Source organism: Adiantum capillus-veneris, chromosome 2 (genome assembly GCF_014529385.1).
Source record: "Adiantum capillus-veneris isolate H3 chromosome 2, ASM1452938v2, whole genome shotgun sequence".
Classification (NCBI taxonomy): Eukaryota; Viridiplantae; Streptophyta; class Polypodiopsida; order Polypodiales; family Pteridaceae; genus Adiantum; species Adiantum capillus-veneris.
The window spans coordinates 67747984-67771562 of record NC_140932.1 but is presented as its reverse complement, the minus strand read 5'-3'; positions in this window follow the sequence as shown (position 1 = coordinate 67771562).

Here is a 23579-nt window from a genome sequence, read left to right as displayed (position 1 = left end):
CTTCCTGTAGAACTGCACCCATGAACATAACCAATGGTACATATAGAATGCACACATCCCTCCTTCACCGCTCCATGCATCCACAAGTATCCAGCCCTCTTCAAATTGAGCGCGATCATGCTCACCATCTTGTTCAACAATTGAATCATCCATATCGTCACCCGCCTCGAACCTATCTGGCATACCTTCCCAACCATAGAAGATGGAAATGTCCTCCAAGAACTCCTGTACCTGTTGAATAGCCCATTGCATAGCTGTATCCATAATCATACTCATCACTTGCATCAGCTTCATCTTCCCTTCCATATCTGTAGCAGCCTTGAGCACCTCCTCTTCAGGACCATCCAAGAAAGTAGAGCCATAGGGATACTCCTCTTCATACACATAGTCAAGAATCTTTACTCTTACCGTCTTGACCTCATTGGAATCAATTTGCTCGCCATAAGATGTAAAGTCTCCATACAGGCTTTCCTCTTTGCTAGCCTCCCAAAACTCGGAGCTCGTATCATCATAATCCTTGCCATAGGTTGACTCCGTGTTTGCATCTTCATCCTCTTTTTGCTCCATGAAAAGTTGGCCACCGCCTTGTCTTTTCACACACTCTTTGTCCACTATTGAGCTTTTGGTATCGGCAACCTGACTGCAATCTACTACTTTTTCATGCACAATCTCAGTAAGAACATACTCCTTTACCTCTTTATGCTGCTCTGGAAACCTGAAATCTTCTACCTCTTTAGCACACTGGCTCTCTTTGACAAGAGGCTTATCCTCGTTGAGAAGCTCGTCCACCACTGGCACATGCACATCATAAACTGGAAACCTCCAAGTAACATAACCAACCATAGGCCTTACCGCAACAGGCTCCGCACTTCGAACAATTGGCACCTCCTTTGGTTGAACCATAGGACACTCTGCAATTGTTCCAACATGCACATAATCAATAGGCTTCAGCAAGCCCAGCTCTAGCTTCCGCTTCACTTTTTTGCTCTTCACTTTGGCCAAATAGACCATATCTTCATAGGTATCCGCTCCACACTCCACCTTTTCCTTGATATTTGGATGCAAGCACTCAAGAAACTTCAACAACTTCAGGTATAGGTTTCTTTTGACCCCACTAGCAATCTCCAATTGCTTCCAACATGCTTCAAATTGCTCAAGAAAAATGGAAAATTCTTTACTTACATCCCGATGCACCGCCTTCAACCTAGCACCGGCTTCTTTAGGAGAAATCGTTTGCCGAAATCGCTTCAAAAACTACATTCGTAGCTCTCGCCATGAACTTCGATCACCATCACCTAAACCATTGAACCATGTCTTTGCTTGTTCTCGCAACAATAACGGTACTATCTACAGCTTTTCTGCATCTGTCAATCTACGCATTGACATCATCCACAATTCAAAATCTACTACCCAATCCTCTAGATTTTCAATACCAGTGAAAATAGGGCCAATGCTTGGCTTTGCCATCTTGATCAATTCGCAATTGCACTCTTTACTTTGATCATTTGCCAATGTTTTGGAAGCTTCAAACTCTGCTTTCAACTTCTACCAAGGAGCATCAACATACTCCTCAGTGGGGGCACCACTCATGGAAAGGGGGAAGAGGGAACACACCCAGCACACACAATGTTTGCCTCTCTATAGCCCAAGGATTCCGCTACACCCCTATCCACACAGAATCTTACACACAAACACGCATTTTCCTCAAACAAACTTGCAAGTACACCCAAATCAAAGCGCATACACTCACGCAGACCACAATCTACCTCACACCCATAAACACATCAATTTCTTGTTTCCCTTACACACAATCACCTCTCTCTCTCTCTCTCTCTCTCTCTCTCTCTCTCTCTCTCTCTCTCTCTCTCTCTCTCTCTCTCTCTCTCTCTCTCTCTCTCTCTCTCTCTCTCTCTCTCTCTCTCTCTCTCTCTCTCTCTCTCTATCTCTCTTTACACATCACACCCTCGGGGGGACACACCTGCCTACACACACCCGGAAACACCGCGCAACAGAGCGGAAGAGAAGAGAGGAGAGGGGGAACAACATCAAAAGCAACACAACCAGAGATTGCTTCTTCTTCAATTGATGGGCTATAGTGGAGCATACAACAAACAAAGGTCTCTCCCTCTTTGTTATGTCTGTCGCCCTCCCAAATACAATAGAGTACAAAAACTTAAATATATGCTAAATCGGTGCAGAATTTGCCTATGTGCGTGAGATACAAAATAGCTCAAAACGATCTTTTCCTTCTCCCATGCAAAAATTTTACAACCAGTTTTGCAACAAATTTATAGACTAAGACTTTTCGGCCTCCCTCATGCAAAGGTCTGAAGTCTCTCACACACTTTGCTTTCTTCCACTGACCACATGTCTTCCTCTACCCAAGTTGCATTGCATATCCTAAGAGCCTTTTACCATGTGAAAACCTTATCCTTAAGCATGAAATCTCTACGCTTAGGTCTTCATAACCACATAAAACATGCACTTACTCGATCTCCTTGCTTGTAATGGGCCTTCGTATCTGCTTTATCACCTATGTCTGTACCTGTAAGCATATACATCACTGCCTGTGCCCTCTGCTAGAGCCGACACACTTTGGCTGCACCAACCTTACGGGATAATTTAAAAAATGACTTGCTTTGCTTCCTAAATGTGGACTTGTAAAGGCCGAGGAAACTAATTTATTATTAACAAACCTTAGGTCCAACGGTTCAAAATTCCTTCATAGTGATAGCAATGTTTAGTCTTGTCGTTGATAGAAATTGTTATCTTACGTATGCTAAATGGAAGCCCTTCAAATTAGCACAAACGGTATGAACACAGCATACTTGAGGATTTATTAGGTACAACTCATATGTTTGAATTTGTAATAGTTAGCAAAGTGTTTTGGAGTTCTAGATTAAAAGGAATAAGCTAGGAGAGGGGAACAAAGGTGCACTTAATAACCATATTAAGGAATTAAGCTGCCAATTCATAACTTCAAAGACATAACAACAATAGCATTAGCTAGAATGACCAAAATTATACATATAATTTGATTAAAATTTTAATTATGGACTTACTATCTTATAAAATATGGTGACTTGAATTCACTCCTCTTGAACTAAGAAATATTGATCAAAAATGATTTTGAGTAGAATGCTTCCAATATATATCAAAGCATGTTGTGAAACATGCTTTTTATCTATACCTTTCTAGAGCATCTTCTCCTTAACGACTAGCATATGTCATGGGAAAATGATAATATATAAACCCTACATCTTTTTTATCATTTCGTTTTCTAATGTTATTTATATAAACAATTTTCAAAATTTGCATTCACTCTCTCTCAAGAACTTTATAGCAAGTGGCTGAAAGTATGGTTTGCTGGTACAAAGAAGGACTAATATTACTTCCATCTAATTGATGCATTTATCATAGAGTCCTTTCTAACGTTAACGAGAATTCCTTAGATTCTTAAACATTGAAGGTGTGTGAAAATTTTATAAAGTATAGCCACCTCACATGAAAGAAACGTAACTTGTCATGTCATTATGGGTTCGAGTTACTGAGTTTGAAATCATCTTAGAGAGCACTATATTGCTTTCTATATATCCAAGGTGCAGTGCTCAAGGTTGACCCTAGATTTCTCATACTCTCTCCTCACAAGACCATCTAGCTTTTTTGGTACTTTCCCCTCAAAAGACAAGCTGTAAGCTAGTTCAAGATTGTGTTTTGTTTTGGGTTAGTTGCAAAAGCATGATCCCTAATGACCAATGGCTTAGCATTAGCTTGTGGTGGATGAAGCCTTAGCCTAAGCTCTAACATTGCAGGAATAGAACTTAGAGATTTTTTTTAATCTAGAAGAAAAAAACCCGTATAAAGACCTTGGGGTTTCTGAGACTAGGTGTGATTAGTTCAAGCTATAGATGAGTGTTGAATATGCTTGTGCTCAATGCCCTACTATCATGAATCATGTGGGGTTTTACAATCTTGGATTAGAAATTACATATATTTGTTTTGGTGTTTGAAAACCCTGAGTGGCAGCTATGGGGAAATGAGCTACAACTTGAGGCCATAAATAAAGTTTAGTTGTAGCGTGAGAAAAGGACTTTTTGACAAAGCTTAAGACAAAAATGCAATGCTATGAGAAGCAAAGCCATGGATACATACATTAACTCAAGTATGTGTAATAATGAACACTAACTACACTTCTTGTAATTGTAGGCCTGATGGGTTTTGAGCACTATGGTGTAGGAGAGTAGGGAAAGTTGATTCCTACAAGGAAGCCCTTCTATACGTAGTTCCTAGAATAATTGAGGGCTAAACACCTTCAACACAGTGTTTGGCCGTGTCTGAGGTCAAACAGGCAGGGAGCTTGGTGTAGGTTTTGGAGAACCAAGAAGAGGAGTGTTGATCCATGCCAAGGAGGAAAAAGGCTTTGAGGGTGATGCGGAGGTTATTAAAATGGCAATAGCCTAGAAATACTAGCAAGAAGTAAATGGTTTGCACAAATAAGACAAAAGTGGATGTGAATGATTCACATAGAAAATATCATGATGTTGATTGTGCTAATGAGACTTCAAAATGGGTAGTAGCCTCCGATGGCAAAGCTATAGGGGTTATGTCTAGAAAATGAGCACTTGGATGATGTCCACGGCTAGTTGGTCGACATACCCAAAAGAAAATTAAATACAGTTCGGTGCCTTGTTTGAGATCCACCAATATACGAGCTCCCAAAATAGGGTTTGTGGCCCTTGCCTTTAGTGAGACTCCTATTACTAGGAGGTTCTTCACATGGTCTTTAAGACCTTGACATTTGAAAACCTTTTTATCCCCTCCCCAAAAAATGCTATGAGCATTAAATGCTCTCAAGCACACACACAAGATTCTTTTGAGATGCTATAGATAAACCACATGCTGATGATACACTAAATCATCAATATTAATTGAGCACTCAAATACTTTTAAGAAATCCAATTAGAGCAAATGAATAGTCATCAAAAATCTCTTAGTAAGACCTTCTACCACACACAAGTAGTGCTACAAAAACCACGCTAATTGAAAGTTAATTGAAGACAATAACAATGCAAAAACCACACTAAATGTAAAGCTAATTTACCCTGAGAAATTGTGCAAAGATCAACTCTAAATGCAATTTCCTCCTCTTCTAATCACGAAAGGGTAGCGGAGCATTCTCATGCCCAAGTAGTGATTACGGAGGGGGTTATTAAGAGAACTTTTCTCCCAAATCACCAATGGCTTAGCATTAGGATATTGTGGATGAAGCCTTAGCTTAACCATGATGTTAGGGTTAGGGTTAGAGGGGTGATGATTACGGTTGGTTATGCCAAGAACAAGAGCATAGAGCTTGAGAGAGTACAAACACAATGATAATGCTCAAAGTGAAATTGATTGATAAGACAATACCCTCTAATATAGTGAGGTAGTCCGGGGCGGGAAACAAGAGAGGTGACCTCTAAACACCTCTCAAGGCTCCCGTGCTACTCAATTGGGGCTGGGGAAGCCACAAGCAAGAAACAACAACAACAAACCCATAGCCAAACAAATGAAGAGGCACCACCTAGTTATGGTAAGCGAACTAGGACGCAAGAGAGATTTTGGCACAACCAAGAGGATGCGCCACAAAACACACACAAGCAACCTCACACCAAGACTCACATAAAATGGGTCAGACAGAGCTAGAGCAAAGGGAAGAGAGAGAGGAATGGATCTTGCGTAATACCTTATTTGTGACTTGCAGATGGAGATGGTTTGTTATGTTGGTATCATAGAGCTTGTACAAAACTCACTCAATGCTTAGTGAATGCTAAACATTTCCAACACACACACACACTGTCTTAGGGTGTGGGAGACCTCTCACCACAATACCCTGTTATATTGGACACAAAATTGGCAATGAAAACACACTAAAACACTTTCTAAAACAAGATAAATGATAAAACTCAAAGTACACAAGTCACCTTGAATTCACTAAACCGTATCGCACAAGTGGAAGGACGAATATTTGAACGTTGAATCACGCCTTTGATGCACCAAACCTCAATTTATTGATGATGGAGGAACATATACAATAGTGGTTTTGAGATTTTGAACTCACGCTCTCTCACTTGCAATGTGTAGCTTGAAAGCTTCTCTCACACCAAGAGTGAAGCTCACAAAGTGGTTGTTACACCTAAGTCTCTCCTCACGCATAGAGTGTTGGGGTGCTATGTGAGATGTTGGAGGTTGTTTTACAAGAAGGAGAGGGGTCTATTTATAGGTTGGAGACCCCTCATTAAGATTATTGAAAATCCTAATTTACAAGCTAACAAATTAGGATTATGATTTTTTTGAATATCAAAACATTGCGGGACTTCTTTGTCTGCTTGAGTCATGGATGTGGGCTCAAAAGAGAGCATTATTGATGGTAGATAAGGTGAAAGTAGAGTTTTAAGAGAGAGAGAGAGAGAGAGAGAGAGAGAGAGAGAGAGAGAGAGAGAGAGAGAGAGAGAGAGAGAGTTACTATGCACATGTCTTGAGGTGAGGTGTCTTTTATGGTTAGGTCAATGGCTATTTTGTGTTAGTATGTTAGTGGTTAGTGTTAGTAATCACTAGAAAGTTAATGATATATTTACAATGGGTAGAATGGGGTGGATGGTTGAATGAAGTGAGGAAATATTTGTGATGGTGAAGCTTGAAGTTTTTTTTGACTTACTTATGTAGGTTCTCAAAATGACTATCGATCTTCTTCTTTGTCTTCTCTTCTTTACGCCACCGCCGCCAAGGTTGATTGTCGCGATGAAAATGGTAATTTGGTTGATGTGGTCTCTTGATTTACAGAGGTTAAGCATGGTTTACATGCTGAATTTTATATATATAGAGAAGGGGTAAGATGGAATTGTACTTTGGAAGTAATAGAGAGAGGCATAGAGGTGGTGTATGTATATGTAGAGCTCATATGAGAGCTATGGGAGTAAGAGGGGAGGTTAATGGCGAAGAAGATGAGAGAAACCATTGAAGGTGCTGGTTTGAGTGAGGGATTGAGAGGAATGTGTGTGTGTGTGTATAGAAGTGTGGAAAGAGGTGAGAGAAGACTATGGGCTAGTTGTGAGAAAAGTGAGCAGACAGGGGTCCACTAACAAAATCCTAGCTCACCAGTGGTTGCTCCAAAAATCACCAAAATATTTGAGGTGATTATTCAGTTTGTGGGATACATTTTCTCTTTTGACCACCGCTCCAAATTGGGAGTGGAGATGGGTGCCAAAAATCTCATCAAAAAGCTTGTTTTTTATGCCTGCAAAAGTCTTTTAGTGGCCCCCTCTTTTGTTGAATTTGTACAATGCATCCAAGAGTGAGCCCCTCCTTTGTCATATCATAATACAAAGCATCCAAGTTGCCCTTTACACATGCATGGAGGAGGATTATTGGTGAATAAAGCAATATATACATGGTGGGACTAGTGTATGGACTATTCATGGATTTTAGCTCAATGAGCACATGGTGTTAGAATAATGAGTAAAAACAATAATAAAATTATGGTGAAATTATGGATATGGAAAGATATTGGAATTATATGATATGGTCCCTCTTTGTATTATTTTGGGTGAAAGAGGAAAAGGTATGCAAGTAAATGAAAATAATATAATAAACGTGACTAAGGGAGTAATCATTTTTTGTATTCACGAGGGTGAGGGTGAAAATGTGAGAGTGATTTGTATAAAAGAAAAATACGAGGTTAGAGTATGTACACATTGGTAAAAAATATACTTATGGTGTTAAGAGGATGAAAGCAGGCATACATAGGTTTAATAAAACACACACCTAAATAAAATACCAGAATAATTATAAAAATCCCTATATTTAGGCCATATATACAATGCAATATTTAGACACAAATAGGCCATAATATATTTTATTTTTTTGATTTTATTTATTTTTTTGGCTCAACTGGAAGCAGAACCAGCAGAAGGCTCTGGTTATTAAAAGTTTAAAGTTTACCATTATTGGTGCCTCACTCTATAGATTGGGTGTCGATGGGATTTTTTCATCGATGTTGCCTATCGACGATAGAATGCAAATTATTTCAGAGACAGATAATGGGAATCTAGTGGACACTTTTCTACTGATATTACTTCCAAGAAGATTCTGCAGGCTAGTTTATGGTGAAAATTTTGATACCTGATGTCAGAAGTTTTTGCAAAACCTATGACATATGCCAAAGAATGGGTAGACCCACAGCAGTAGACATGACTCCCTTAACACCAGTTCAACCACTGGGTGTTTTCATGAAATGGGGTCTGGATTTTATGGAACCATTCAAGAAGGTTACTCCCTAGAAGAATAGGTATATATTGATGGCTATCTCATATGTAACCAAGTGGGTAGAAGCTAAGGCTCTTCTTGACAACACAACAAAATCCACTGCAAGGTTTTTATTTGAGAATATTGTATGCTGCTATGGATGTCATGTGGAGATTGTGTCATACCAAAGGACACACTTCATAAATGACACTATGGATATCCTCATGGATATGCTTTCAATCAATCATCGGAAATCCACACGATATTATCCTAGATGCAATGGGTAGGCCGAAAGCAGTAACAAGACTATTAAGACTATCCTCACCAAGATTGTGCATAAACAGCCTGAACAATGGGACTTGAAGCTTCAGACTGCTCTATGGGCATATAGAATAGCTTATAAGGTCACTACGGGGTTAACACCATTCAGAATGGTGTATGGCGTTGAAGTTGTTGTCCCTATGGAATTTGTTATACCAAGTCTCAGAATGGCTGTAGAGTATGGTTTAGATTTTAATCACAATCTGAAAAAGAGACTGGAAGAGATAACATAGCTAGATGAGCTGAGACAGAGGGCTATGTTGGAATAAGAAATTGTTCAGCAAAGAAGGAAACACTAGTATGACAGATGAATTAAGGTCCGAGAGTTTCAGAAAGGCGATCTGGTTGTCTTATATCAGTCAAAAATAGTCCCTAAGAAACCAAACTTAAAGATAGCCTCGGCAGGACCATTTGAAGTTGATTGGGTGTTCTCAAATGGCATGGTACGGTTGAAAGATATGTTTGGATTATTGCTGCCAGGGGTATATAATGGAGCTAAAATCAAGATCTATTATTCAGAAGCCAGGGAAACGGGCATTAGTGGTCTGGGAGCTGAAGACCAAGGAAATCTAGAATTAGCTATTTTAGGTCTTTTTCATGTACAACCAGTTCCAGAACCAGTCAAAAAGCCAAAATGGTACCAGTGTGATCAGACCCTGTCCAGACCAGAACCGAAAAAGTATGGACGCCAATATCAGTTTTGGGAGACCAACGATCAGATGGAATATCACTGATAATCATTTCAAAGAAGAACATAACTCTTGTCCAATGCGTGCCTGCCACATCACTTGCGGTGCACAGAAATCTAGAAACAGTAAGTGGTGGAGCTTTTATGGCACGAATGCGTATAACAGTAAGACGAGTAAGCATTTTTTCTCGCAAATCTCCTGCACGACGCTTACCTTCTGTTGTCCATTCACCATCGCCGAGCTTCAAAGTTTCCTCACTGCAACCGCAAACCTCTTCTTCTGAGGAGACTGTGGATTGTCGCTTGTCCTTGCCAGCCACACCTGGATACGGGTTTGATGAATCAAGTAAGTCATCTTCTTCCTCGTCTACTGCTTCATTGTCATCACGGTGTATGGGTAGGAAGAAAATGTCAGAGAAGATGCAGGATGCTATCGACGAAACCCAAGCCCTTATTACTGCTGCAAAAGCAACTCTTCCGCTCATTCCACATAGTAATATTCAGAGTTATGTGTTTACTGAGCAAGCCAAGGCTTTAATCAAAACTATGGGATTTGCGTGTGGTTCTGCAAGCCACAAGGATTGAGTTTGACAAAGAAATTATAAGGAAATTTTTTGATTCATTCAATGTCGAAGATGGAAGTGCTATGGTCTATGGTACAAAAGTGTTAGTCACTCCAAAGAATATTGATTTTGCATTCCAAATGCCATATGAGACAAAGCCATATGTGGCAACTGCATAGAAAATCAGTGCAGATTTGAGAGAAGACAATGCTGCCAAAAAGAAACGGAAAGCCAGTGCACAAGGAAATCCAGTAGTAGGTCTGGACGTTCCTGCTGCTTACCGATTTGTGGCTGAAGCTATGAGCTGGAAAAATAATCTGACATATGTGTTAGGGAAACTCTTTGCTATCCTTTTAGCAAAGAGATCGGATTCTAAAGTCGACATCAATCTCTGCTAGATATTGTCGCACAATGTACTTCAGCAAACTGCCAAGTTGAAGTCTCAAGTGTATTCAAGGCTTGGTATGTTTGGCAGTTTCTGTACTGGGCAAGTGCTCTACACGCCCATGATGAGGTGAGAATGGCTTGGAGCCAGAAGCCATTCCCAGTATCCTAGAATGTAGAACTATCATCTGATGAAGAAGCCCCAGAAAGCCAGCCGGTTCCCACTGGACACAAGAGAAAGGCTATACAAGAGGAAGCTAGAAATTCAAAGAGGCCAAGGACCACACTGATCAAAATCACTGCTCTCCTGAAGCAGTTAGAAAGTCAAATCAAAACAATGTCTACTGAAAAGACTTTAGTTAGCCAGACTGAACAACATACTGTCCAAACCACTGGTGGAGTCAGCCAGCCAGAGCAGGCCAGATTTCAGCAACCACCAGTACTGGAGAAGACCAATCAAAAAGGGCCATTCCTGAGCAGCTAGCAGACCAGACTAATAAGGGCAAAGGACCAACATCTCCAAGTCAATTTGATAAGGTTTCCGTCCCATACAGTGAAGCAGGCCTGCTATTGACAAAGAAAGATAGGTTATAGTAAATGCAGACTCATCCTCTCAAGGGACGACTAGTTTTGCAAAAATCTGATTATTCTGTATTATCCTACCTGGCTCCTGTCACGGTCTATGAGCCAACTGACTATGACCCAGCAACATCTGTTTCGTACTTATTCAGTCATCATAGAATACTATTGTCAATTGCATGGGACAAATGATGGATGTTGCAGGGTCAGAAGATGAACTAACTAAAGTAAATACTGAACTGAAGGAGGCTGGGGAGCAAGGGAGAGCAGCCCAGAACCTACACCATAGTATCCTTGAAGCTCAGTCAGATAGGACTATTCAGTAGTTACAAAGTAAGCTATCCAAGGTGAAGTCTGAGATACGGACCATGCGGGAAGAAAAGACACAAGCTGAAAGAGCTGCTGATAGGTTTGAAACTATGTTGAGAATGAAGAGAGTTGAGTTCAACTCCTTATTGACCATTCACACTGCTCTAAAGGTAACATTAACAGAAAGATATATCTATAATAAATTGGCCGAGAACTTGAATCCAGAAGGGACTGTTGTTTCCAACATGGATAACTTGAGGTCTCTTATGGAGACAATGCTGAGTGATTTGAAAGATAAATTTTTTGAATATAGCAGTGCTTTGGAAAAGCAAGCTATCCTTGATTATATTGAACAGCAGAAGGATGATGTTCCATCTTGGTATTTGATGGAGGAATTTTTCAGCCATCTCAGAATCAGACGGTGGATTTTTCCTAACATTTTTCTGCATCAGACAGTGGATTTTCTCAGCTGGGTGTGGACATCTCTTTGGTTAACACCATTGGAATTACAAGTATATGGGGTGTCACGCACTCAACAAAGCATGAAATATGGTATAAATCCATTGAGGCGGTTCGGGGCGGGCAACAAGAGAAGCGACCTCTAAACACCTCTCAAGGCTCCCGTGCTGCTCAATTGGGACTGGGGTAGCCACAAGCAAGAAACAACAACAACAAACCACAACCAAACAGATGAAGGGGCACCACCTACTTGTGGTATGCGAACTAGGACACAAGAGAGATTTTGGCACAACCAAGAGGATGCGCCACAAAACACACACAAGCAACCTGACACCAAGACTCACATAAAATGGGCCAGAGAGAGCTAGAGGAAAGGGAAGAGAGAGAGGAATGGATCTTGTGTAATACCTTATTTGTGACTATGGAGATGGTTCTTTATGTTGCTATCGTAGAGCTTCTACAAAACTCACTCAATGCTTAGTAAATGCTAAACATTGCCAACACACACACATTGTCTTAGGGTGTGGGAGACCTCTCACCACAATACCCTCTTACAATGGACACAAAATTGGCAATGAAAACACACTAAAACAAGATAAATGATAAAACTCAAAGTACACGTCACCTTGAATTCACTAAACTGTATCGCATAAGTGGAAGGACAAAGATTTGAACCTCGAATCACGCCTTTGATGCAACAAAACTCAATTTATTGATGATAGAGGAACATATACAATAGTGGTTTTGAGATTTTGAACTCACGCTCTCTCACTTGCAATGTGTAACTTGAAAGCTTCTTTCACACCAAGAGTGAAGCTCACAAAGTGGTTGATACACCTAAGTCTCTCCTCACGCATAGAGTGTTGGGGTGATATGTGAGATATTGGAGGTTGTTTTACAAGAAGGAGAGGGACCTATTTATAGGTTGGAGACCCCTCATTAAGATTATTGAAAATCCTAATTTACAAGCTAACAAATTAGGATTATGATTTTTTTTTAATATCAAAACATTGTGGGCCTTCTTTGTCTGCTTGAGTCATGGATGTGGGCTCAAAAGAGAGCATTATTGATGGTAGATAAAAGTAGAGTTTTAAGAAAGGGGAGAGAGAGAGAGAGAGAGAGAGAGAGAGAGAGAGAGAGAGAGAGAGAGAGAGAGAGAGAGTTACTATGCACATGTCCTGAGGTGAGGTGTCTTTTATGGTTATGTCAATGGCTATTTTGTGTTAGTATGTTAGTGGTTAGTGTTAGTAATCACTAGAAAGTTAATGATATATTTACAATGGGTAGAATTGGGTGGATGGTTGAATGAAGTGAGGAAATATTTGTGATGGTGAAGCTTGAAGTTTTGTTTGACTTACTTGTGTAGGTTCTCAAAATGACTATCGATCTTCTTCTTTGTCTTCTCTTCTTTACGCCACCGCCGCCAAGGTTGATTATCTAGATGAAAATGGTAATTTGGTTGATGAGGTCTCTTGATTTGTAGAGGTTAAGCATGATTTACATGCTGAATTTTTTGTATATAGAGAAGGGGTAAGATGGAATTATACTTTGGAAGTAATAGAGAGAGGCATAGAGGTGGTGTATGTACATGTAGAGCTCATATGAGAGCTATGGGAGTAAGAGGAGAGGTTAATGGTGAATATGATGAGAGAAAAGATTGAAGGTGCTAGTTTGAGTGAGGGATTGAGAGGAATGTGTGTGTGTGTGTATAGAAGTGTGGAAAGAGGTGAGAGAAGACTATGGGCTAGTTGTGAGAAAAGTGGGCAGACTGGGGTCCACTAAAAAAATCCTAACGCACCAGTGGTTGCTCCAAAAATCACCAAAATGTTTGAGGTGATTATTCAGTTTGTAGGATACATTTTCTCTTTTGACCACCACTCCAAATTGGGAGTGGAGATGGGTGCCAAAAATCTCACCAAAAAGCCTGTTTTTTATGCCTGCAAAAGTCTTTTAGTGGCCCCCTCCTTTGTTGAATTTGTACAATGCATCCAAGAGTGAGCCCCTCCTTTGTCATATCATAATACAAAGCATCCAAGTTGCCCTTTACACATGCATGGAGGAGGATTATTGGTGAATAAAGCAATATATACATGGTGGGACTAGTGTATGGACTATTCATGGATTTTAGCTCAATGAGCACATGGTGTTAGAATAATGAGTAAAAACAATAATAAAAATATGGAGAAATTATGGATATGGAAAGATATTGGAATTATATGATATGGTCCCTCTTTGTATTATTTTGGGTGAAAGAGGAAAAGGTATGCAAGTAAATGAAAATAATATAATAAACATGACTAAGGTAGTAGAAATCATTTTTTGTTTTCACGAGGGTGAGGGTGAAAATGTGAGAGTGATTTGTATAAAAGAAAAATAGGAGGTTAGAGTATGTACACATTGGCAAAAAATATACTTATGGTGTTAAGAGGATGAAAGAAGGCATACACAAGTTTAATAAAACACACACCTAAATAAAATACCAGAATAATGATAAAAACCCCTATATTTAGGCCATATATACAATGCAATATTTACACACAAATAGGCCATAATATATTTTATTTTTTTGATATTATTTATTTTTTTGGCTCAACTAGCTCACGTACTAGCTAGTTGAGGGTTCTGAAGAAAATATGGAGAAAGTCCCCTAACTCACACACGCCTATGTACAGTGAAATGGTAGGGATAACCACAGTGTTTGGGTGATTATGGTAGGGTGAGGTAGCTGACTATGACAATTATGGAAAGCCGTAAAACGGCTATCAATAGGATTAATTCTTTATAATCATTGGCTATAGAGGTTACATCCTCTTACTATTGGACCATGTCATCATATATGTCTTCCTAGGTGGCAAGAGGGCTTTCCCACAATGACTCCACACGTTGGGCTTACCCTAACACTCTGCACCCACTATGTTTCTTCTCTCTCTTCTCAAGTAATCTATTGTGTTGTGATGTGCCATGAGGACTCCATTATGCAAGCTACTAGCACAACATCACTTAGGATAAGGACAAAATCAAAGGATGGTGTGGAATCCTCCCAAAGAATCAACAAGAACTTGGGGGGAGGGGGAGAATTGGCACCATAACTGGGCGATAAAGGCTTCATTTGATTAAAAAACCATTACATTGGCAGGAGCACCAAAAACCATGGTTGGCTTGGCAAGAAACACACACTTGAGGCTTCAACTCGCAAAAACTCTATGAGGCCGAGCCCTCGTTGTCTCCCCACCACAACAATGGCTCCATAATAACACAAAACTTTGTAGGTACGCAACTCTACGAGACCAACCTCCAAAAGACCTTCTTGGTCTCAGAAGAGAAACCCCTCAAAAACGTTTAAAAAACAAGTTTTTTTAGAGTCCCCTTGGTCATTTTAAGCAACTAGAATCTTGTTGGTCCCCTTGGATGCCCAACTTTTTTAAACTCTTAGAAAGATTGGTTGACTCTCAGCTCTTCCTCTTTTTTTTGCATTCTCGGACTTTGAGGAGGGGGGAGCGCTAGCACTAGTGGTTCGTGTTGCCTTCAATAAAAAGTTTGGGGCCAAATGAGCAGTGTGGACCCACCCATATAGGGCTGTCGCATAACCACATCATGCCACTTTCAAACAACTCCATGGATACTTCCATCATTGTTGCTAACAAGCGACACCAAAACCACCCAGGCACAAAGTCGTTGGCTTGTGAGGAATGCTCGCTATGCTCCACCATGGCCACACTCAAGGGAAAGATCTCTCTCTATCTCGTCTTGTTCAGCCATAAGAGGTCACGTTCCAACCCATATAGGCTACACCTCAAGCCTATGGCAGTGCATGTCAGATTACTCCGTGTCCACTTGGCATTGCTACAAAACACCAGCCCCAAAATTCTAAAAAATCCCCAAGTGGTTGACATAGAAAACCACCTTTTAGTATCCCCTTTAAACTGAAATAATTCCTTGCTCATATTTTCAATGCTCAAGCCACAAAATCATGGCAATTAAAAGTCCTTGTTCTTGACTTTGATCCACCCAAACCTTGCCTCATTTTGACTTCGCTATGACCGCCAACCAAGCCACCAAAAAAGATGAAAAACATCTATCCTCATTCCTCTACCAACTCTATCCGACTTTTTGGTCTGACATATCTTGGCCACCAAGAATTCGTTCGACAAGTTGTCAATTTTGGTTAACTCCTCATGATGCACCGTACATCCTGGATCCCTAGCAAGGCTAAGAAATCTTCAGATGGCATGCATACCAATGTGGTAAACTTGGCCCATTATTGCCCCTCTAAAATTTTCACCTGGCCATATCTTTCTCGTTTGACGATTGCCAATCTAGAAAGACCAACATGCTCCAAAAAACAAGCACATCAAGTGTATCCCCTCATAGTAGGTCTAGCCATCTGTCCCCACTTGACTTGTCCTTTGAGGTCTCTCGTGAACTCCATCTTTGAACTGCCATATCTCTTACAACGTGGCTTTGTTTGAGGAATCGTCTAGACCAGCTTCTAGATCACTTGAAGTGTCACATCCGAAAGCTCAATTCTGGCACTTCAAGAACTTCAACCCACCAACTAGATTTTCCCATCATGGAGCCTTCTTCACCAACAAGATTTCATCATGCATACACCTCCGCTACTATCACTTGCCTTCCCTCGGTCTTTATACCTACTTTATCACTCTAGCTTGCACCTATCACTAATACATATATGTGCTTGTGAAAACAAGAAATAAGTCAACAGCAAACAAACACTCTTTGTACACCTAATCCTGTTATCGTATGTACAAAAATTGTCTCCTACTACTCGTTACTTTTTCTCAAGCGGGTTGCCCAACCCCATATATCCAAACATGGCTTTCACTGGATCAAACACCTGGCTTCGATTGTCTCCATCCACTTGCAGTGCCTGTTTGTGGTGTTGTTAGCATAAATCCAACCGTCTACACGAGCTGCCATGGCATATCTCCTCTCCTTTGATTACCTGACACATGGGAAGCACTTCCACCTTTGGCTTCATGCTTTCCTGTCCGCCTGCAACGAACTCAACTCCTGCATCATCAAGCCCTTCCTTATCAATTGGCCCATCAAGGTCAACCATTACCTCCTGCTTGTCACCTTTAATTTCCTATGCTTCAACACTTCCTCTACCACTTCATTCTCATCCAAAGAAGAAAAAACTCACTCTATACCACACTATTCACTTGCTCCTCCTCCATAGGCAAGGTTGCCTCATCTCTCATGGTAGAACTTATCACCAGATGTACCACCATAGAACACTCCACTGCAACCTTCATGAGTATAGCCATTAGCATGGCACCGCACACAATCTTCACCTGCATAACATCACCTATAGGGTTGGACTCGTTCTCTTGGCCTCCATCAAGCATATTGGCTTGCACTTCACCCTGATCTTCACACATAATCACCACATCACCATCCATATACAAGAGATTGAACTCTTCATATCTTGACCGGGATGAATCCATCTCCCAAGATGTATGTGCACCCCCTAGAGCTCCCATCACTTGTTTCTACCTCCTCTTCTGTCTTGAGCTATGGGATTACATCTAGTTTTCCCTCTTCAACCTCATTTACAAACCGCACCTTTTGATCTCTAGCATAGAAGAATGGAGCTTGACCAAGCATAGCTAGACCTGCATGTGCATTATTTGCACAATCTAGAACCATTTACGCTTCTTCCATAGATGGATCTTCTCTAACCGGTATCATTGGCATAAGAGAACCCTATCTCTCACATTGGCTTTACTACCACTTCAATTTTCTTTGGCATCACTTGACTTAATAAACACCGCCTAGGTTGGCGCTTCATCAATATTTTCTTTGTTCCTCTTGCTAAATCCATGCCTCTTTATATGACACAAGGCCGTCTATTTCCATTTTTTTTCGCACCTGCTCATGAAGGCAATCCAAAAACTTTCTTAATTTTAAAAAACCCACATTTTTTGTAGTAGTTACCTTGATTATCTTTTCCCAAAGAGCTTTGAACTCCCATTCGAATGCTTGAATATCTCCCTCCAAGATTTGTTTCAATACATCCAGCTTTCGCTTCAATTCATCCAGTTGCACATCTTCCACAAATCTTCTCCAAAAAACCACTTTCAAGGCTTCAAAATACATCTTTTTTTCTTCACATAAACCATCATACCATCTCTTTGCTTTACCATGAACTAGGAGTGGGAAAACTTGCAATGCGCCTTCTTCGCTTGACAAATTGTTGTCGAGTAGAAATAGACCATAATATTGCAGCAAGGTTTTCACATCCTCAACCCTAGTGAAAGTAAAAAAGACCAGCTACACCATCTCTAGCAGAACTTGCTCTTGGAAACACGCACTCTTGTCATCATCAAAATCACCACTTCAACATCCAAAAGGAGAAATCAATGTGCTCCTCTATGCAGGCACCAGGGGGAATCAAGAACTCACCTAGCACACACATAACTGCCTCTCTATAGCCTAGGGTATTCACAACACCCCCATCTTAAAAAACACCTTTTAAAAAAACACACTTGCACTAGAAAACCACTATTTTCACACAACTAGATGTACACACACACAAATAGATCACCCCACTGCACTCACACACCATTAATGTCCATCTCAACCCTCTCAACACACACAAAAACACTCTAACTCACTCTTTCCACATACAAGAACCGCTGGTTTGGGTGGGCACACACCTCCACATAGCTGACACAATGGGCACAATACGAGAGTAGGAGAAAGAGAAGGGGGCAAGGGGAGAATTGGAAACAAAACATGGCAATGTAGGCTTCACGAACAACCGCTATGGGGGTGAAACGTCATTGGCTTTGTGCTACACCAATGGATCCATAATGCACAAAAACCTCCAGTCAGCATTGTAGTACACATCTCTTCAAGAACGACCTCCAAAAGACCTTCCTTTGTCTCAGAAGAACAACCCCTCAAAAATGAATAAAAAATATGTTTTTATAGAGGCCCCTCTGCCATTTTTAGCAACTAGAATCTTGTTGATCCTCTTGGATGCTTGATTTTGCAACTCTTAGCAAGCTTGGCTGACTCTAAACTCTTCCTCTTTCTTCCACATTCTCAAACTTTCAGGAGGGGGACACTAGCGCTAGTGCTAGTGCTCCGTGTTGCTCCCTCAATAAAATGTGTTGGGACCAATGGGCCATGAGAACCCACTTCTAAAGGGATACCACATCATGACACTTCCAAAAAACAGTCCCCATAGCTAATTCCATTTTCCTCGCTAACCATCGGCACCAAAACCATCGAGGCACGCCCATTTGGCTTGCAAGAAGGGCCCGTTGTGCTCCACCATAGCCACTGTCAAGGGAGAACTCTCCTTCTATTCTTGTACACCCATAAGAGATAACATTCTAGCCCATATAAGCCATGCCTCAAGCCTTTGCTAATGCATGTGGGACTACTTGATGTCCACGTGTTATTGCTACATAACACCAACCCCAAACTCCTTTCCAATTGGTACACATAGAAAACCACATTTTAGTACCCTCTTTGGATTGGAATAACTCCCTACTCATCTGCTCAATACTGAAGCTACAAAATCATGCCAAAATTTATTGTTCTTAACTTTGATCCACCGGGCCCTTGCTGCATTTTGGCTAGTTCTTCCAATACCACTGATAAATGTGCATGTATGCACCCTTCATGCACACATATTAACTACTCTTGGAATATGGAGCCTACAGAAAGAAGAGAAGAGTGTATACAAGAACTCAAATCTATTATATCGAGTGTTGGTCTACATGGGGGTGTAGTTGAGCTATCAAAGGACAAGAAGGCGTCTGGAAGTACACAAGATTTCCCTAATAAAGTAGGTATGGGTGGTAGTAAAGCTAGACATCTTCTTTCAAACTATTCAGACTCCCAAAGTCCCAATGAGTTTCAATTGTGGAAAAAGGTGTGTGACATTACCACCTACAAAGGTAATGAAGCAGCCCTAGGAATTAAGTGTGCTCATGTGTGGCAGTCTACTAAAGATATTTTTCATCTTCTCAAAAAGACAAAGCTAAACGATGATGAGATATCCACCTAGAAGTTTGTAATCAATAGTTTTAGAGCACAAATGGTGGATGCTTGGGGGGAGACACACATAACACATTACACCGTGTGTTGAACATTTGATATCTTCAATCAAAATACATCTGTATGCGAAACTAAAGTTTTTTTTTTTTTAGCACATTCTTTTTGCACATAGTGCATTTTTTCTCGACACTCATGATTCATTAGAATTTCGGAGCAGCCAAGGAATGGAACGCTCACAGTATCAAGAAAAAGCAGTGTACTTTAAAAATACATGACATGGAGGTGGAAGAAAAAAGATCAATGCTCTTCATGAGATGTTCAATTGGTTCTACAGAGTTTTAGCACAGAGAGAGAGGGAGAAAGAAGACAAGAGAACAAAGAAGTTTGAAATGTAGAATAGAAAAAGTGGTTAGCTTGAGGCATTCACAATCATATCATGCTTTGAGTGCAAAAGATTGATTTCGACGCTGATTGGAGACAAGGCGGCATGATGGCAGGCGTTGGGTGGAAATTTAATTCTCTTTTGACACTAACCATTTCTATTGTAAACATGCATTGTCATGCAAAGTGATTTGTAAAGGAGAAAATTATTAATTCCATGGGTCAAGTTTCGTCTACTTTGGAGTCTTTTTGAATTTTGAGTGATTTTATTGAGTTTTTAAAAGTTTTACTATATAAGTCAAAACTCACAACTTAAAGTTCATTTCTTGTTTGCACATTTTAGAAGATCCTCTCAAGCCCAAACGTACACGCACTCATATCTCACAACTTAAAGTTCATTTCTTGTTTGCACATTTTAGAAGATCCTCTCAAGCCCAAATGTACACGCACTCATATCTTGCACAACATGGCCGATACACATGAGCACACCACCATGCACAACCACGACACCACTGCCACTGACAACACTGAAAATCCACAACCAACACCTCATAGAGAGTCCACTGCTTCAAATCCACAGCCTCAACAACAAGAACCAGCTCCAAACATCCAACCGCTTCCCCAACCTTTGACTTCAGAGGATCAAAACACGTGGATTTTTGTTGATCTCCAGTCACACTATAGAATGCGAATCGCACACCTATATCGGAGTTTGGACCATTTGCAACTCTTAATAGACCAACACAAGAAATAGGACATGGAGCTCTAGCAAAGGCAGCAACTGGAGATGAAGCAATGGAAACACCTGAAGCTCAAGCAACAGCTACACCTAGAGCTCAAGCAACCGCAACTACGCCGCAAAAATTCCCCCTGCAGATCAAACAAAGGGTGATCAAAGTAATACCAAGTGATCCTGTTTCAATAGCACGAGATGCCAAGAGGAGAAAGAGAATGAGAGAGTTAGAAAAGAAAGAGGCAACATAAAGATAATCACAGAGATTGCATGAAGAAGAAAGAAGGCAGAGAGATCAAGAAGAATGGCAGAGAGCTGAGGCTCAGAGAGCCCACTTGGCTAATTTACAAGCAAGAGCAGGGGCCGAGAAGAGAGCGGAAGAGGATAGAGCTCAGGATGCCCAACAAGCAAAGGCTGGGAGCTCCAGACCTTCAAAAATTCCTCAGAGAGCAAAACAATGTGCAAAAAAGAAAAAGTACAAGCTCACACTTGAAGAGCAACAAGCTTAAGAAGAGAGGAGGAAAAAGTACAAAAATGACCCTCCTCAATCTCGGGGGGTTCACTATGTGTAAAACTACCATATCACGTGCATTCAAGACATGTTTGTAAAACCCTTTATCTGTGAATTTTGTTGAGAATATAATGTACCCTTTTCTTTTAATATCTGTAAGTTTTTTTCAAATTTGAAAAAATAATGCCCTTCTGTATATATATTTCTGTAAGTTTCAAGAACTTTAAATACCCTTCTGTTGAACTCACATGATAGGTTACATTTTTATTAGGTGACCTCCCCGGGTCCTCAATGGGCCAGACAAGCGGCTCCTCCATCACCGCCAATAGCATAGAAGAAACGGCGATGGAAGCCTGTAACAACTGCTCTACATGAGATCCAAAAATATGAAAAGAGCACCGAGCCAATAATACCAAAGGCAGCTTTCTATGGGTGGTAAGAGAAATAATGGACAAATATTCAGATTCTATTACACGTATCCAGTGTGCGGCTCTTTTGGATTTACAAGATGCCGCCAAGGACATTTTGGTGCAGTTGCTCCAAGATGACATATCTTGTATGGTGCATGCAAAGCTAGTTACTCTAAAAAATACAGATCTAACTCTAGTGCTCAATCTAAGGAATGAAGGGTGCCTCCATAAGAACTAATTTCCCCATGTAACCTCTGTTTATGAGATTTGTGATCTTTCGATATAATATGAACGAGTCAATTTTCTACCATTCGGTGTAACTCTAATAGTTAATTAAGTACTTTCTATTGTTGAAGTATTTGAATTAATCTAGCAGTTAGATTTTACCTCCTCAACCATCCAGGCATCCGTCTGACGTGGGACTCCTACTGGTGAATGTTTAGCAAAACGGAGCCATTTTGGATGCGTATGAAGGCCGTGGGACCACCAAAATGCACGACAATGACCAATGACGCAAAACGGGCCAGAAAAATATCCTGTGCGGCACCGCGCGCATGGGGCAAAACAATCAAAATTGCCCCACACACGTCGTGGCACATAGGGCATTTTTTTGGCCCATTTCGCATCGTTGGTCATCTCCATGCATTTTGGTGGTCCCACGGCCTCCGTACGCACTCGGAACGGCTCCATTTTGCTAAATATTCACCGGTAGGTGTCCCACGTCAGACAGGTGCTTGGATGGTCGAGGAGGTGTGAACGTGTCAAAGAAAAATATTTATTGGCCAATATGTGCAATAGAAAAAAAAATTACAGGAAGTGACAAAAAAATATAAAAGACAAAATTATTGTATATTGCTCTGGATATTATATTATGGTTGGTTGGTTTTCTTGTAAACTACATCTTTTGGTATAGGGAGAATGGCAGACTTGACACCAGACTAGGCACAATGGGGGAGGAATGACCCAGGGTACTTTCTTGTAAAGGCATACAATGCCGCCTCTCGGTCCACCAAGATACACTTGTGAGCATTACGGGTAAGGGAATCTTCAGCAAGGATTGCACTCAATGCCTTGCACTTGAGCAGCTCCAAAGAACCATGCTTGGAGAACTGTGTGTGTGCACCTCGAAGAACGGATGGCCCCAGAGGGCCAAGATAGTGCCATAGGGAGCTATCTCTACCCATAGGAACGTTGCACGAACCTCCAATATGCATTACAAACTTATCAACATGGTATGCGATCTCCAAAATTTTAAACAACTTCAACACTTGCTATAGGATACAATAGACTATCGATAAAGTTAAAAAGTGGTTACCTCAGTTTCCTCATCCATCTCTTCAAGAGTTTTCCTTGTAAGGTTGATGCTAGAGCGATCATCTCCACCCATAATGATCAGCGGTTTGTGTGGAAGAAAAGTGCTTTTCGGAAGACTTTCATAAAATGAGGCACATGATTTGATTTCCATAAGTGTATTTGCCAAGGTTTGTACCAGATTCTATTTATTTTCACTAGGGAGTAATAAAAGGCTTGGTGGAAGACCTTAGTCTTCAAAGTTATTTTGAAAGTTGACCTTCTCTTGGTTTCCACTGGGATCTTTCATGCCCGCATAGATAGCGAGCACTGAGAGCGACTCATCTTCTCTGAATCCTAGTGTCTTTGCAATATCATCAAGGAACAAGATGTGATGACCATCCACCACCATTGCATTCAAAGTGAGATTTTGGAGGTTAGGGAATTCCTCCAACACCTTGTCTTCCTCTATCATTCCATCTTCCTTCCTAGTGGAGCTGGGATATTGTAAGAGGATGAGTGCCATAGATGCTTCAGCCTACTCATCAACCTCTTCAATAAATTCATTTGATTCCTCCACAATGGTTACAAGAGGTTTCTTGTTGGCCTTTTCCTTTGATTTTCCCTTCTCCAT